Here is an 18,214-nt window from a genome sequence, read left to right on the forward strand (position 1 = left end):
TCCCCATGGCCTTCCATTAAGTTTCTCAAGATCTACATGAGTGAAAACATATGATATCTGTACTTCTCTGACTGACTTATTTCACTCAGCATATTCCCTTCCAGTTCCATCCATGTTGCTGCAAATGGCACGATTTCATTCTTTCTCATTGCCAAGTAGTATTCCATTAAATGTATAAAACACCTCTTCTTTATCCATTCATCAGTTGATGGACATTTAGGCTCTTTCCATAATTTGGCTATTGTTGAAAGCACTGCTATAAACATTGGGATACACGTTGCCCCTGTGCATCAGCACTCCTGTATCCCTTGGATAAATTCCTAGTAGTGCTATTGCTAGGTCATAAGGTAGATCTATTTTTAATTTTTGAAGAATGCACTGTTTTCCAGAGCGGCTGCACCAGTTTGCATTCCCAACAGTGCAAGAGGGTTTCCATCCCTCCACATCCTTGCCAGCATCAGTAGTTTCCTGATTTATTCATTTTAGCTGCTCTGACTAGTGTGACGTGGTATCTCAGTGTGGCTTTGATTTGTATTTCCCTGATGATGAGTGACATTAAGCATCTTTTCATGTGTCTGTTGGCCACCGGGATGTCTTCTTTGGAAAAGTGTCTATTCATGTCTTGTGCCCATTTCTTCACTGGATTATTTGTTTTTTGGGTGTTGGGTTTGGTAAGTTCTTTATAGATTTTAGATACTAGCCCTTTATCTGATATGTCATTTGCAAATATCTTTTCCCATTCCATTGGTTGCCTTTTAGTTTTGTTGATTGTTTCCTTTGCAGTTCAGAAGCTTTTTATCTTGATGAGGTCCCAATAGTTCATTTTTGCTTTTAGTTCCCTTGCCTTTGGAGAAGTGTCGAGTAAGAAGTTGCTGCGGCTGAGGTCAAAGAGATTGTTGCCTGCTTTCTCCTCTAGGGTGTTGATGGTATCTGGTCTCACATTTAGGTCTTTCATCCATTTTTTTTTTTAATGTTTTTTTTTTTTCAACGTTTATTTATTTTTGGGACAGAAAGAGACAGAGCATGAACGGGGGAGGGGCAGAGAGAGAGAGGGAGACACAGAATCTGAAGCAGGCTCCAGGCTCTGAGCCATCAGCCCAGAGCCTGATGCGGGGCTCGAACTCACTGACCGCAAGATCGTGACCTGGCTGAAGTCGGACGCTTAACCGACTTCGCCACCCAGGTGCCCCAGGTCTTTCATCCAAATTGAGTTTATTTTTGTGTATGGTGTAAGAAGGCAGTCTAGTTTCATTCTTCTGCATGTTGCTGTCCAGTTCTCCCAGCACCATTTGTTAGACTGTCTTTTTTCCCTTGGATGCTCTTTCCTGCTTTGTCAAAGATTAGTTGGCCATACATTTGTGGGTCCAATTCTGGATTCTCTATTCTATTCCGTCGGTCTATGTGTCGGTTTTTGTGCCAATACCATACTGTCTTGATGATTACAGCTTTGTAGTAGAGGCTAAAGTCTGGGATTGTGATGCCTTCCGCTTTGGTTTTCTTCTTCAATATTACTTTGGCTATTCGGGGTCTTTTGTGGTTCCATCCAAATTTTAGGATTGTTTGTTCTAGCTTTAAGAAGAATGCCAGTGCAATTTTGATTGGGATTGCATTGAATGTGTAGATTGCTTTGGGTAGTATTGACGTTTTAACAATATTTATTCCTCCAATCCATGAGCATGGAATGTTTTTCCATTTCTTTGTGTCTTTGTCGATTTCCTTCATAAGCTTTCTGTGGTTTTCAGCATATAGGTCTTTTACATCTTTGGTTAGGTTTATTCCTAGGTGTTTTACGGTTCTCGGTGCAATTGTAAATGGGATTGATTTCTTTTTTTTTTTTTTTAATGTTTATTTATTTTTGAGACAGAGAGAGACAGAGCATGAACAGGGGAGGGGCAGAGAGAGAGGGAGACACAGAATCTGAAACAGGCTCCAGGCTCTGAGCTGTCAGCACAGAGCCTGACGCGGGGCTCAAATTCACAGACCATGAGATCGTGACCTGAGCCCAAGTCGGACGCTTAACCAACCAAGCCACCCAGGCGCCCCTGGGATTGATTTCTTGATTTCTCTTTCCGTTACTTTGTTATTGGTGTATAAAAATGCAACCGATTTCTGTACATTGATTTTGTACCCTGCAACTTTACTGAATTCATGTCTCAGTCCTAGGAGTCTTTTGGTAGAGTCTTTTGGGTTTTCCATGTAGAGTATGCGAAAAGTGAAAGTTTGACTTCTTCTTTGCCAATTTTGATGCCTTTTATTTCATTTTGTCATCTGATTGGTGACACTAGGATTTCCAACACTATGGTAAACAGTGGTGAGAGTGGACATCTCTGTCATGTTCCTGATCTTAGGGGGAAAGCTCTCAGTTTTTCCCCATTGAGAATGATATTAGATGTGGGCTTTTCACATATGACTTTTATGATGTTTAGGTATGTTCCTTCTATCCCAACTTTCTTGAGGGTTTTTATTTAAGGAGGATGTTGTATTTTTTCAAATGCTTTTTCTGCATCTATTGACGGGATCATATGGTTCTTATCCTTTCTTCTATTAATGTGATGTGTCACATTGATTGATTTGTGAGTATTGAACAAGCCCTGCAGCACAGAAATGAATCCCACTTGATCATGGTGAACAATTCTTTTTATATGTTGTTGAATTCAATTTGCTAGTATCTTGTTGAGAATTTTTGCATCTATGTTCATCAGGGATATTGGCCTGTAGTTCTTTTTTGTGGTATCTCTCTCTGGTTTAGGAATCAAGGTGATGCTGGCTTCATAGAATGAGTATGGAAGTTCTCCTTCCATTTCTAATTTTTGGAACAGCTTGAGAAGGATAGGTATTAACTCTGCTCTAAATGTCTGGCAGAATTCCCCAGGGAAGCCATCTGGTCCAGGACTCTTATTTGTTGGGAGATTTTTGATAACTTGTTCAATTTCTTCACTAGTTATGGGTCAGTTCAGTTTTTCTATTTCTTCCCGTTTGAGTTTTGGTAGTGTGTGGGTGTCTAGGAATTTGTCCATTTCTTCTAGGATGTCCAGTTTGTTGGCATATAATTTTTCATAGTATTCTCTGATAATTGCTTGTATTTCTGAGGGATTGTTGTGATAAATCCATTTTCGTAGTGATTTTATCTATTTGGGTCTCCTCTCTTTTCTTTTTGAGAAGTCTGGCTAGGGTTAATCAATTTTGTTTCTTTTTTCAAAAAACCAACTCTTAGTTTCATTGATCTGTTCTACTGTTTTTCTGGATTCTATATTGTTTGTTTCTGCTCTGATCTTTATTATTTCTCCTCTTCTGCTGGGTTTGGGGTTTCTTTGTTGTTCTGCTTCTAGTTCCTTTAGGTGTGCTGTTAGATTTTGTATTGGGGGTTTTTCTTGTTTCTTGAAATAGGCCTGGATTGCAACGTATTTTCCTCCTGGGACTACCTTTGCTGCATCCCGAAGGGTTTGGATTGTTATGTTTTCATTTTCATTTGCTTCCATACATGTTTAAATTTCTTCTTTAATTGCCTGGTTAACCCAGTTGTTCATTAGTAGGATGATCTTTAGCCTCCATGCATTTGGAGGTTTTCCAAACTTTTTCCTGTGGTTGATTTCAAACTTCATAGCATTGTGATCTGAAAGTGTGCATGGTATTATCTCACTTCTTTTGTATTTATTGAGGGCTGTTTTGTGAACCAGTACGTGATCTATCTTGGAGAATGTTCCATGTGCACTCGAGAAGAAAGTATATTCTGTTGCTTTGGGATGAAGAGTTGTAAATATATCTGTCAAGTCCATCTAATCCAATGTATCATTAAGGGCCCTTGTTTCTTTATTGATTTTCTGTCTGGATGATCTGTCCATTGTTGTAAGTGGAGTACTAAAGTCCCCTGCAATGACCACATTCTTATCAATAAGATTGCTTAAGTTTGTGATTAATTGTTTTATATATTTGGGTGCTTTTGAATTCGGTGCATAAACATTTATAATTGTTAGCTCTTTTGATGGATAGACCCCGTAATTATTATATAATGCCTTTCTGCATCTCTTGTTAGAGTCTTTAGTTTAAAATCTAGTTTGTCTGTTATAAGTATGGCTACTCCAGCTGTCTTTTGACTTCCAGTAGCATGATAGATGGTTCTCCATCTTCTCACTTCCAATCTGAAGGAATCCTCAGATCTAAAATGGGTGTCTTGTAGACATCAAATAGATGGGTCTTGTTTTTCTATCCATTCTGATACCCTATGTCTTTTGGTTGGAGCATTTAGTCCATTTACATATCATAGAAAGATATGGGTTTAGAGTCACGTTATCTGTAGGTTTCATGCTTGTAGTGATTTCTCTGGTCCTTTGTGGTCTTTGCAATATTCACAGAGTCCCTCTTGGGATCTCTTGTAGGGCTGGTTTAGTGGTGATGAATTCCTTCAGTCTTTATTTGTTTGGGAAAACCTTTATCTCTCCTTCTATTTTGAATGACAGGCTTGCTGGATAAAGGATTCTTAGCTGCATATTTTTCCTATTCATCACATTGAAAATTTCCTGCCACTCCTTTCTGGCCTGCCAAGTTTCAGTAAATAGGTCTGCTACTACCCTATGTGTCTAATCTTGTAGGTTAATGCTCATTTATCCCTGGCTGCTTTCAGAATTCTCTCTTTATCCAGTTTCACCATGATATGTCGTACATAAGATGAATTCAAGTTACATCTGAAGGGAGTTCTCTGTGCCTCCTGTATTTCAATGTCTGTTTCCTTCCCCAGTTTGGGGAAGTTTTCAGCTATGATTTGTCCAAGTACACCTTCAGCCCGTTTTTCTGTCTCTTTTTCTTCTGAAAATCCTATGATATGGATATTGTTCAGTTTCATTGAGTCACTTGGTTCTCTAAGTCTCCCTTGTGATTCAGAATTTTTTTTTTATCTCTCTTTTTCTCAACTTCATCTTTTTCCATAATGTTATCTTCTATTTCACCCATTCTCCCCTCTGCCTCTTCAATTCTGACTGTCACCTCCTCTAGTATATTTTGCACCTCATTTACAGCATTTTTTAATTTAGTCCAATTAAAATTAATTTTTAATTTAGTCCAATTAATCTTATGACTATTATTGTAAATTTTTGTTCAGTTATATTGTTTATATCTTTTTTGAACAATTCTTTAGCTGTCATTTCTTCCTGGAATTTCTTTTGAGGGGAATTCTTCCATTTCATCATTTTGGCTAGTTTTCTGTCCCTTATGTGTTTTAAAAGCTTGTTATGTGTCCTGCACCTGTGAGCACTACTGTATTAAAGAGGGGTCACACACTGTCCAGGGCCTGGCCCTTCAGGAGGTGTTTTTTGGAGAGTGTTACTTGCTCTCTCTGGTTGTGAGTTTGGTTACTTTATCTCCCTACTCATAGTGATGTTTTGAAGCCTCCACTAGATGTGCTTTGATTTGTTCATTGAAGTAGCCCTACGGCCCGTCAGGTTGTGCCTGTGGGTCCCTGGAAGAATAACTGTCTCTTTTCTTCCTGGACTCTCAGAGTTCAAAGGCCTATAGTTTCAATACTGCTTTGTGAGACGAGGGAACTTTGGATCCTCCTGCTTCTCCACCATGTTGGCCCCTCGCTATTATTAAATTTATATGAAATTTCCAGAATAGGCAAGTCCATAGAGACACAAAGCAGGTTAGTCATTGCCTACAGCTGGGTGGGGGAAAACTGGGGAGAAATGGGGATCGACTCCTAACGGGTACACAGTTACTTTTGGGGATGATGAAAATAGTCTAAAAGTGATAGTTGCGTAACTCTGACTATACCAAGACCACCGGATTGTTAGAAAAGGGAAGGCATACAGGTATGGATGTAGTACATGTTTCACATTCTAGTTGGTGTCGAGGGTCTAAATATTGAGCACACACAGTGTCCACACTCTGTGCTAGGCGGTGGGGATAACAAGACAAGCTCAGCCCTTACAGAGCCCAGGGCAATGCTCAGGATACATCAGGCAGTCAAATGTTAGTTCAACATTGACAAGTCTCAAAGTAGAGAATTTAAAACAGAACAAGTCCGTGTTTTCCTGGTGCTTTATTCTGTCTCTCGCTGCCCACTGATTTGGAAGACGTTTCAGAATCTTTCTGATGTCTACGGTTAACTGCGTGAACTGTATAAAGGCTTCCAGGTGCTAGAATGCCACATACTAGGGATAACCTGTAATCGGCTAGACCTTTGTGTCCAGGTGTAGAGGATTAGTTCCAAGCCCCCAGGGAGTATTTTGGCTTCATGATGCTGCATTGATTTATATATTTTCCAGATTGCATTGACCATAAATTTCCATCCTCTTTTAGCAGGTTCCCATTCTTCTCTGAAAATCACTGACATATTACTGAAGCTGGTGCCATCCTTGACACATCTCATAAATGTGCCATCCTGTTCAACTCACCAGGCCATACTGCAGGCACAGCTGCTCCCAGACCTACCAGAGCACCTAGTGCCCCAACAGGCTGGTGGCCACAGCTAGGCCTGAACCTTTGACCTTATCTCCATCTGTTGCTCCTTCCATGTTAATTTGAGAGATGACTCCCTCTGATCTGTTCCTTCTTTACCTCCCCTTCCCCTTCTCATTTCTAGGAACCCCAGCTAAGTGTTCAACAGAAATTCTTGCACCCTTCTTTAGGAAAGGGGGTCTCTCTTTAGCCTTCTTCCCATGTCCCATACTGAGACTCACAGAGCACTTTCTATAGAATGGGTATGGACAATGTAACTGTTGGTACAGTTACCACTTAATTAGCCAGAGACTAGTTGGGAATCTCAAAAACAAAACAAAACAAAACAGATTTTTCCTGCCATCTCCTTCTGGTAGAAAAAAAAATAGATTTAATAACCAAAAGGATTGTGCCATGAATTTTAAAAAAATGTTGTATAACCCTCCTAGGATGTGTCCAGAACAGTGTTAAAGACAGAAGTGGTCTTCACCTTTATGTTTTAATTTGGACGAGAGTGAATGCTTGCCCATATTCTCCTGAAATTGTACCTCTGGAGATTCATTTTTTAGTTCAACCCTTGTCCTACTGTGAAAATGAAAATTCTCGAAAGATATGCAATACATTCAAGTCACATATGTTTTCAGTATAGTAGTGTGAATTAATTGATTGGCTCTCTCATGTGTTGGCTCATGACTGAGAAGGATCTTGACAGAGACACCAAAACACGGGCTCACAAGTTTATTAGGAGGAGGCTGGTGGGCAGGGCAGGCAGCACAGTGACTGTGTTGGTACAGAGTCGCCATGCAGGTTGGACCAGAGGAGTCAGTCACTGGTCTGAGGACAGGAGATGCCTCTCAGAAGAGAGGGCAAAAGCAAGAGATCAAAGGGACAAAGAAATGTTGAAAAGGAAGGAGGAGGTGCACCTACCCCAGGATACACGTAGAGACACCCAGGCCTGCTGGAACACAAGTGCCCCACCAGAATACTCCAATTCAAACCTGTCTCACATAGCAGCCATGGTATTGCCTAAGTGTCTGGTCCTAGCTCACCACAGTCCCCTGTCACTCTACACCATTGCTTCCCCATACCACTGGAACTTCCTTGAACTCTGCCTGATGTGTCCTCCATACCTCCAGCCCTCCCTCTTAGCTAGTTCCCTCTTACCCTTGAGAAATTCACTCCGGACTCCTGCCTCAGACTGACAAGTGACCCTCGTGCCCATAGCACCCTGGTGTCAGGCTCTCTGAACCTTGGCCACCCTGGCCGCCTTGTGCTTCACGAGTGACCCCTCTCCCTCCACATGAGACACACCAGGGCCTGGAGAACGGAGCGAAGTTATTCATCTTCACATTCCTGGTGCTGAGCATGGAGGAGACCCTAAAAAAAAGGCACAAAAATATTTTTAGAGCAAATGAATCAAACAGCTTACACTATTTTGTTTATAAAAGTACAACAATGAATCAGTCTTTATTTCTCTGAGAAAATAAACCATGGAATTTGGAGAAAAGGCTATTATTTTCCAAGGGCTTGCCACAAATGGGCTCCTCTGGTGGGTAGAGAGCTACTGATGAACAATCATGGGTGTCTCACACTCGCATAAAATACCCCATTGCCCTTAGGAATATGTGATCAGACCAAGAAGAAGAATGGAAATGTGTTTCAGAGTCAGTGGGGATGTATGGCTAGCTTAAATCTAGGAATGTACAGAGCAACTGGGGGAAAACAGGACAACGAATGTGTTCAGTGTGCCTGAAGTGACCATAGTGAGTGACCTGGGAGAAGGATGAAGGAAGATCTCAACAAGAAAGCCTGAGCCTAGGGCAGGACTGCACAGCTTGCTGAGGACCTACCACTACCCCAGCCATGGCCAGGAACCTGGCATCCTCACTTATTGTCATCCTCTGGTGATGGGGAGTTGGCAGGGTGGGCACAGAGGGTGAGGGCAAGGACTTGAGAATGCTGAGCCAAGGGCAGCAGGAAGGCAGGAAACGAGAGGGGTGAAAGCCAGCCTACCTGACAGATGGAGGGCCCAGGAGGGATTGCATTTTCTGCTCTAATGGGCCTTGGAAATGAGACATTCTCACTCCCCCCACCCCCACTCTCCTGGAGAGTTCAAAGCCTCTATACACACGAGTTCTCAATTTCCAAGGCACTCAAGTGAGGCAAAATATATCTTTCCCACCTGTAGTTTCATTGACAAATTATTTACGAAGCTAAAAAGACTTCTTGCTGGCCCTTTGAAGAGGTTCCTTTTGTTCTTTGCCATGTGACTAAAAAGCAAAAGCAAATTCAAATTGCAGAAATAACTCTGCAATATACTATGTGGGTCAGATAATGTTTGCTAATTCTGTCATCCGAGCCCTTTCCGTGTGACAGTGTTCTTGACTAGCAGGTACAGATGAATCATGGTGTTGGGACTTTGGCGACACCATAAGTCACAAAGAACTGAGAGACCTAAGGCTGAGTTCCACCTATGTCTCCCCTGTGAGGGAGGGCAGGGTCACCCAACTTGGGGCCATGGACCCTTGAGAAGGCTAAACCGCTGCTGGGCTCAGGTTCTCCTTGGCTACAGAGTAGGTACCTGTGTTTTAGTCCAGTCTTTTCTGTAGGGGTCCTCTGCCCTGTCACATCTGAGAATATTAGATAGAACGAATAGAATAAAGGATTTCCAAATCTCCAAGTTAACATCCTACCACGGATCATGACTAATTTGTACTTTTGTGTGTGTGTGATTTTAAACCTTACATAACTTTGATAACCTCGTGAATATTTTTTTGAATGGGTTGAAATAATATAACAGCAAATAAATAATAAGCACATAAGCTGGAGAAAAATAATTTCGGCTTAGGGATTCCAGTAATGTAAAATTTAATTAAGCCCAAATCAGCTTACTAGAGTTCTAAATTAGCATTTTTAACATCCCAATATGTATTTATAATCATGTATTGTTGATAATAGTTTGTCCACATCTTTATCTATAATGCTATACTGGCTGAATTTCTATAACCCTTCATTTTGGAAACCTTGGATTTGCTGATAAATTCACTATTAGCATCTTTTTCTTTCAAATATTGCAGCTAATATACATATATATATATATATATATATATATATATATAAAATTGCTTATACATGCCTACCTATCCAAGCTTATTTAAATAGCTTATACAAAGTTATTTTTTTAATAGCTCATATATACATTCCAAAGCAAAGTATGATGGAGCAGCCAAACGCCTACTAAACAGGAGGCATGCAATACTGCAATACAATTCTGACACTAACCAACCAAAGTTAGCACAGACTGCAGAGGTTGAAGAGCACAGCCCCCAGGAGGACCTCCTTTACTTCAGGCACCAGCCATAAGTTAAGGAGTTCTCGGGTCACTCACGCTTCTGACCAACTGGCCACAAATTCAGAGGGTTCTTGTGACCCTCTCAGGCTTGATAATTCACTAGAACAACTCACAGAACTCAGGGAAGCACTATATTTACAATTCGGTTCATTATGAAAAATATAAGTCAAGGTCAGCCAAAAGAAGACACCCGGAGGTGAGGTCTGGAAGGATACCAAATGTGGAACCTCCATGTTCCCTCCTCATTGAATCAAGGTGGACTACTCTCCCGGCACATCCATGTGTGGTTACCAACCAGGAAGCTTAATGGAGCTTCAGTGTCCAGAGTTTTTATTCTGGTTTCATTAAGGAGACACAACTGAGTAAATCATTGATCACATGGTTGAACTCAGTCTCCAGCCCCTCTCCCCTCCCTGGAGGTCGGGCTGATATTACCCCATTCAGAGCCCTAACCCTCTAATCACTTGGTTGCTGTTTCAGGCATGACCAGCCTTCCGTTCTGAGTCATCTCAGCAGAACCTCAGGCATGGTCCCTGGAGCTCACTCTGAACAACATAACTACTGTTAGGGCTTGGAAAATTCCAAGGGCCTAGAAGCTTCCTCCTAGGAACAAAGACCAGACAAACTCCTTATTACACAGTGGAGAGAACTGCCTTAGACAGCAAAAGAACTGACTTCTGAGCCCTACTTCCATACTCACCAGCAGCTAAATCTGAATAAAAACTGAAATTTATCTGATGGACAATTCCCTCTGGATCTAAATTAGGTGGCATAGTAAACAACCAGTCACAGTACTTGAAGCACATTGTCAGTCATTTGTTTAAACAATTCATATATTTAGCCACTTATTCATTCAGCAAATACATAAAAACTTCCTAAGTGCCAGGCATGATTTAAACTGCCACCGAGTGTGACCTGCAATTAAGTTTATAGGCTGGTGGGTAGGTGCTCCCCAGAAATGAATACTTCTGAACCTGGGAAAATATTGTTCCTGAAATATTTGAAGCTAGTTAGGTGCAGGGGGCAGGGGGGGCGGGGGGGGGAGTGGTGGTAGGATGGCTAACATCATCAAATGTCCTCAATCTGTGCATCAGCCAGGGAAGGAGGGACTTCAGTTGGGTGTCTATTTTTTTTTTTTTTAATGTTTATTTATTTTGGAGAGAGAGACAGAGCCCGACAGAGCAGGGGAGGGGCAGAGAGAGAGGGAGACACAGAATCGGAAGCAGGCTCCAGGCTCCGAGCTGACAGCACAGAGCCCGACGCGGGGCTCGAACTCACGAACCGTGAGATCGTGACCTGAGCTCAAGTTGGACGCTCAACCGACTGAGCCACCCAGGCGCCCCTGGGTGTCTATCTTCAGGCCAATCCACAGGATAGATGTTCTAATTGATGAGAGTGGCAAGCAAAGCGGCTGAGCGCCCATGTGACTAATGAGTGTGACAGAGCTGGTGAGTGAGAAGCTGGGACTGAAGGAGGCTTCCTGACCCCAAAGCCCACCACCTCTCCTTCTAGCATGTCATACCTAACATCACTCTCACTTATTGTTGTCCCCCAGGCTCGCATTTCTCCTGACGTTTGGCTTCTGCATGTTTGGAGAATTAAAAGGATACCAGCTCTTCTAAGGCAAGAGATTTCTGTTGAATTCTGAGCAACAGTTGGCTCCCCTTAGTGGAAAAGTGATACCACCTCCCTCTCACAACTGTGTTCTTTCTCAGTCAGAACTGTGAGTATTCCTTTCCCTGTTTTCTTTTTTTTCCATTTGGGAGAAAAGACCCAGGTTTCTTTTCTCTGTGCCTCCATTTTCCCAGGCAGAAGCCTTAATAACCAGCCCACAGCATTAGTTATTACTGCTACATATCAGATTGCCCCCCAAAACTGAGCAGCTGAAGACACTTACTATCTCATGCAGTTTGAGAGGGTCAGTAATTCGGGAGTGCCATACTTGGGAAGTTCTGTTTTTGGACCTCTCATGGAGTCACAGTAAAGTTCTGGACTGGGGCTACAGTCATCTGAAGGCTTGACTGCAACCAGATGGTTCGCTTATAAACTCACTCAGGTAACTGAGGGTCAAATGCCTCCGTTCCTCACCACGTGGACCTCTCCAGATGGCTTCTCACAACAGGTATGGCAACTGGCTTCCCCCAGTGAGTGAACGATGAGACAGAGGATGGGTACAATCAAGTCAGAAGCTTCAATATCTTTTATTACCTGGTCTAAGAAGTAACATGCCAGCATTTCTGGCTGTATTTTCCTGGTTATACAGACTGACGCTGGCACAGTGTGAGAGGAGACTGCTAGGAGGCAGAGATCACTGGGGGCATCTTAGAGATTGGGTACCACAGACTCCCTCTTGGCCACCAATGATCCGTGTCCCTCTCACATGTTAAATACACTCACCTCCTCCAAAGATCCCTCTTCCCCACCTCACCTCTGCCAAATCGTACCCCATTATAGCATCAGCTCAAAGTCCAGAATCTCATCATCAAAATCAGGTTCAAGTGCAGAAGAACCCCATGGCATAAAAATACAAGTTGTCTTTCCCTTACACACCCAAAATTTGTGGGCACAGGCAGAGGCAAGCTTTTTAGACATTCTGGGTCAAAGAGGAAAACTGGGAGTCCCAAGGAACCACTGGTCTTAGTGATTCTGAAATCCCATTAAGCAGATGTTGGTGGTTCCTGGATTAGGACTTAGTCCTACGTCTACCCAGAAATAGCTCCATGGGCTCTTGGTTCTGCTTTCTGGCATCTTGGTTTAAACCTCTGAGTTATTTTTCTTTTTCATAACAGGTAATGCATGACACTTAATATGAATAGTTTTCTCAACTTCTTCTGCTTCTAGAAGTTAGGGGGTTCAGAGGTTTCTTTTTATTTTGAACCTTCTTTCATTTTGAACTGTGTAAGTCCAAGATGGAATGTTTCCAAGGGTGTAATTCACCTTATAACATTGTGGGTCTCATATGAATCTTATTGGGGTTTGCTACATTACATGAAAACCATACCCATAATTCTCTTCAATTTAAGCCCTTCTCTACCTGGGATTTCTGCTGAGGAGTAGTCCTTTCAAGCTTCTTAAAAACTCTATTGTATGACTGAGAGAGTTTATGAACCATATCCTTAAAATTTTTAGAGGGCCTTTTTCCTGATTGAATGGTACCCTAAGGTACCAACTTTGATATTTCTGAAGTCTTCACAAAGGATTTTAGAGTCACACACTGTTTTCATTTCTGGAATATGCTTTTATGAGAGTGCCCTGTATTTGATCTTTGTTCAGAAGCCATGTCTTAATTTCAGCATCAGTTGCCATCTGGAGAGTCTAGGAATCTTCAAAAACAGGAAAACTTGGCTCCTTTTCCCTCAATGTATCTTCTCTTCTTTCGTTTTACTCTAAGCAGCACAAAGAAAGCAAGTGGCAGCTTCAATTCTTCCTTAGTTCCACCACCCAGCATATTAAATACATTTCCTAACTCCTACACATTGCAAGCGATAGTGTTGCTGTTATACTGCTGCTGCATAACAAAGATCCCCATAACTTCCAACATTTGATCCGATTTTCCTCACTTTTTTCTAACCCTCACCAGCAGCCTCCTCAAACTCACATTCTACTCTGTCCAAGGCAAGTTAGGCTTTAATTAATGCTTTCTGTAAAGTCTCCCAACCACTGCCCACCGCCACTGCGTTTCATGATTTAGGTATTTGTTATGGAAACGCTCTGCCAGTCACCAAAATCTGAATTCGTTGTCTATTGTCTGAATTAGTTGCCTAACTATCAAAACATGGAAGCTGAAGATAACAAATGTTTATTATGCTACAAGGTTGCTGGGGGGTGAGGAATCTGGAAGTGGCTCAGCTGGGTGGTTCTGGCCGAGGATCTCTCATCGGGTTACAGGCAAGCCATCAGCTGGGGCTACAGTCATCTGAATGCTTGAGTGGGGCTGCAGGATCCTGTCCTAATTGATGGGAGGCTTCGGTTCCTCACCATAGGGGCTGCTCATGACTTGGCAGTTGGCTTCCAACAGAGAGACAGCAATTCAAGAGACAGAGTGACCAAGACAGAAGCTTCACTGTCCTCTACAACCTCATCTTAGTAGTGACACGCCATCACTTCTGCTATATTCTAGTGGTCACACGGATCGGCCCTGGTATAATGTGGGAGGCAGTCACACAAGGATACTACAGGAGGCAGGAATCATAGGGGGCCAGGTGACAATCCTAATTGTTGACACCTGCTCTTCCCAGCAATCCACTGTGGCAGACTCTAGCATTTTCTCAATCTGCTCAAAGCTTCAGACTCACTATTATCATCAAGGCGTTGGGCCACTTCCTCCTGTGAACACTGTATACATGATTTTAATGTGACAATTCAGCAGTTAAACAAAGCCATAATCTGTGTCCTCCACCTTAGTGGAGGCAAACAATGCTCTCTGAGGAATTCACAGAAGAAGGGAGATTAGATCAATCCCCGTGTTTCTCCCAAAACAGAAGCACACTCCAACCCTGTGGTCTGACTTGTGCTTTTGAATTTAATTTGGTGTTGGCTTGCTGTTGGGAGGAAACACAGCGATAGTTATAGCACAGTTTGCACTTTTAATTTGTGAATATGAAAGTCCTGATGCAAGGTGCACGGGATTATGTACCACATGATGTCTACCAGAGCACAAGGAGGGAAGAAGTTCTGTTCTTGGTTCAGTCTTCCACAGAACATAGGGTTTCTTTCTGGGACTTAGCCATGCCGGGAGACTTCATCTGTCACCTCCCTTTCTAAGTGAAACCCTTCAGTCAAGGAGCCCAAGCTTCTCTGGCCTCAGGGCAGGTAGGAGGTCACGCCCTGTATGGGGGCTGGGCCTCCATTAAGAGAGCCCATATACAAGGAGTATATGGGGAGTATATGGGGAGCCCATATACAAGGAGTATATGGGGAGCTCCATCGGTTGAGCGTCTGACTTCGGCTCAGGTCATGATCTCGCGGTCTGTGAGTTCGAGCCCCGGGTCAGACTCTGTGCTGATAGCTCAGAGCCTAGAGCCTGCTTCCGATTCTGTGAAGCTCCCTCTCTCTCAGCCCCTCCCCCGCTCATGCTCTGTCTCTCTCTCTGTCAAAAATAAATAAACATTAAAAAAAATTTTTTTAAAGGGAGTATAGATTCTTTGTCTGAGTCCCCAAGAACGCTGTGGGGAATGGAGGAGCTAGGGTAGCCTTTAAAAATATTTATGTTTGTTATTATTCAGATTTCTTAAGTCATAGAAGTAGAAGTATTACATGTTTATAAAAGAATTTAAATTTTACTCACACACAGAGCATGTAACTTACTGTAAGTATGTATGTATGTGTATATACATATGCACGTATACATATAAAGTGTGAGTTTATATATAAAGTACGCATTCTTACCAGGAGTAAGAGTGTAATATTCTAGCCTTTTTTCTGTAATTTTAAAAAAGATATTCATTTAGCAGATATTTATTTACCCTGCATACTGGGGTATAATAATGGGGGGTGGGGAGAACACCATGGATCGGACATTCTTATATGGGGAGAAAACAACAAGCCAGATACATGACTAATTATATACTATATTAGAAGGAGTTAAGCGTTCTGGAAAAATTAAAGCAGAAGGAGGATGAGAGGAGTCATTGTGGGAGAGGATTGAAGTTAAAAAAAAGGTTTTCTAATGTTTATTAATTCCTTGAGAGAGATAGAGAGACAGCATGAGCAGGGGAGAGGCAGAGAGAGGGAGACAGAATCTGAAGCAGACTCCAGGCTCTGAGCTGCCAGCACAGAGCCCGACGTGGGGTTCAAACTCACAAACCGTGAGATTATGACCCGAGCTCAAGTCGGATGCTCAACCGACTGAGCCACCCAGGCACTCCAGGATTGCAGTTTTAAATAAAATGATTGAGATGGGCCTCACTCAAGACAGTGACATTTGAGCAAAGACCTGGCGGAAGTGAGAGGGCAGAGCGTGTGAATATCCCCGGCAGCAGGAACAGCAGGTGCAAAGCTCCTGCTACAAGAACATATCTGAAGGGAAGGTAATCTAAAGAGGGTCAGACTGGTGGTGGGTGGTGGGAATGGAAGGGAATATCTGGTCTTAACTCTGGGAGAGATGGAGGGCCATTGGGAGATAGCGAGCAGAGGAACCCCATGGTGTGACACTTCAAAGGGCACTGTTCTGCTGTGTGAGAAGACCATAGTGGGCAAGGCAGAAGCAGGGCCTAGTGAACCTAACCATGTGGGTCATACAGAGGAAGTGAGGGGTCACACGTAACCAGGGTTGGGATTTTTCCAGATGAGTGTGACAAACTCAGAGAGGGACGAAGGGATGGAGGTATGTGCAAAGAAAGGGATAATGATTGACACTAGGGTTGCTGGATGCTGGAAAAGAGGGAAGCAAAGAAGGGAAGAAAGAGGCAGGAGTATCTCATGATTTATTTACCCAATCACCTTTTGAAGGTCACTAAGGATCGTTTCAGGTGTTTTGTGTATGTGTGTTGTCATTACAAACAATCCTGCAATTACCATCTTTATTAATAATAATGCTGTCCATTGAGGCCAAGTGTATGGGAAGCAGGGAGGTGGCAGGCGACCCTGGGTTCCAGTCTGGGCCTCAGGATCTCCAGCTGTCCGTGCGATGCCAGGAGGAGAAAGAGCAGCCTGTCTACAGCCCTTTGCCTCGATATAGACACTCTGCAAACTGGGTACTCACTTTCTTCGGTGTGGCACTCACTCCACACTGCTCTGATTTCTTCCCAGTGGTCAGTAGAGAGGCCGATGTTCGTCTGGTCAGGGCATGGTGGTCTGTGCAGGATGAAGGCTGGATAACAACCGAGGGGACTCAAACCAAGTCATCTTGTAACTTTACCTGCTGGACATCTGGGAGGGAATGGAGGAGAAGATCAACATCGGGCTCAAGATGTTTATTGAAAAGAGGGTTTATTGAAAAGGGGACATGCCAACATCTTGGGAGAAGACCTCCAGCAGCGGGAAGATGCCGCTCAGTGAAGGGAGTGGGGACTTCACATTAGGACCCAGCTTCCCAGCTGGTTCTGCTGCAGACTCCGTGGGCAGATTCCCTGTTCTTCTCAGAGCCCAATCTTCTCAACTAAAAAACTGCTGTGGAGAGGAGGCAGCACCATTTAGAGGGGCAGAAATGGACTTAAGAGTCAACTAGAGCCCATTTCCTACCCAGGGGCCTCAATTTTCCTCAGTGATTAGCTCCTGGAACTTGTTTTCTTATGAGTGAAATGAGGATTTGAGGTACCTGAAGATAGGGAACATGGAGGATGTGCCCATCGCCGGCTCTGTGCAGATCAGGTTCCGATGAACCTTCATTTCCCTTCCCATCCTAACCCAGGTCCACAGTCCCTATCCAAAGTCTTGATACTTATGGAATCTAAACTGTTGTGGCTTTTAGAAGAATAGTCGCCGCTTCTAGCCCATTACAAAACATCCCTGGCTCGGGCTGGGGCGGGGGCAGGGGCAGGGGCAGGGGCAGTGCCTGTCTTCACATCCATGAATATTGCTGCAGTGAGAGGTATGCATATTCACGGTCGATGGGGCCAATGGAAACCAGAAACAGCCTTACATCATTTCAGCTCAGGTTTTGCTGCCAAATAAACTAGGGAAAGATTTCTGCTTTTAAGTCTGGCATAGAACAAGTCACCAGACATGACGCTGGAGAGAAGACATTTATTTGAACATGGGGGTACTAATATCAGTCCTAATGCAAACCATGTTAAAGCCTCATAAGTTCTAACTTTCCTCAGTTTCATTTTCCTCCTAAAAATAAAACAAAAACACCCTGTTCTCAGAATGAGCCAAGAACACACCCTGGTCCCTCCTTGCCCACCATAGCCCCCCATCCTGGGCTTTGGCAGGGGAGGGAGGGTGGATGGCCTCGTGCCTTGGATGATGGGGTCAGGCTGGGGGAGAGGATGGGCAATTTATTTTGCTGCCTCCTGCATAGCAGCCTCTCCCCTGAGCCAGGGTGTGACAAGGTGAATGTCCTAGTGCATTCAGGCTACTATGCCCAAAATACCTAGACTGGGTGGCTTGTAAAACAATATTTTTTTCTTACAGTTCTGGAGGCAAGAAGTCCAAGATCAAGGTGCCAGCAGAGTCAGTGCCTGGTGAGAACCCATTTTCTGGTTCATGGAGGTGGTATGGTCTGAATATTTGTGTCCCCCCACCTCCTCCAAAATCATGCGTTAGAATCCTGATGCCCAGTTGGATACAACAAGAAGTCTGCACCCTGGAAGAGGGCCCTCACCTGACCATGCTGTCACCCCAGTCTCAGACTTCCAGCCTCCAGAACTGTGAGAGATCAATTCTTATGGTTTATAAGCCACCCAGTCTGCAGTATTTTGTTAGAGCAGCACAAATGGACCAAGACAGATGGCCATCTTCCCACTGTTTCTTCACACGGTGGGAGGG

The sequence above is a fragment of the Leopardus geoffroyi genome, chromosome A3 (genome assembly GCF_018350155.1).
Source record: "Leopardus geoffroyi isolate Oge1 chromosome A3, O.geoffroyi_Oge1_pat1.0, whole genome shotgun sequence".
In the NCBI taxonomy this organism is placed as follows: Eukaryota; Metazoa; Chordata; class Mammalia; order Carnivora; family Felidae; genus Leopardus; species Leopardus geoffroyi.